Source organism: Penaeus monodon, chromosome 28 (genome assembly GCF_015228065.2).
Source record: "Penaeus monodon isolate SGIC_2016 chromosome 28, NSTDA_Pmon_1, whole genome shotgun sequence".
Classification (NCBI taxonomy): domain Eukaryota; kingdom Metazoa; phylum Arthropoda; class Malacostraca; order Decapoda; family Penaeidae; genus Penaeus; species Penaeus monodon.
Window position 1 is genome coordinate 18,431,442 of NC_051413.1, and position 439 is coordinate 18,431,880.

General features: G+C 36.0%; 1 protein-coding gene across 1 annotated transcript in view; it reads right to left on the reverse strand.

Moving 5' to 3' along the window:
• LOC119591089 overlaps positions 1–439 on the reverse strand; it is a gene marked incomplete in the record, with an annotated part of 53,715 nt that overhangs the window by 52,399 nt on the left and 877 nt on the right.

Here is a 439-nt window from a genome sequence, read left to right on the forward strand (position 1 = left end):
AGCCAATTTAAACCGATGCTCTGCACCTTTACGATTCTCTCGGTATTAGATTCTCTAACACATAGAAAGGTTATGTATCTTATGGAAGTGGTGGAGAAAGAAACAGACAAATAGATGACCTGTGATGATATATTCCATTCAGTCTTCTTTGATTATTATGATTATCAGTGCATCTACTTGTTGCTCTGTATGTGTAGTTTTATGCATGTGAGGGAAGGAAAGAAAAAAATTCAAGTGTAGAATATATTTTATTACAAACATAGATGGACGCTGACCATTTATGAAGAGTCACCGAGCAGCCACACATTATTTTCCATATCCTCCTGAAAAGATCACAATACAATAGAACAAAAGAATCGAAAACAGAAAATCACGCAGCCATTTGCGACGTTATTTTGCCAGAGTTCATTATTATCGCCTTTTAAGAGAAGGCTCACCT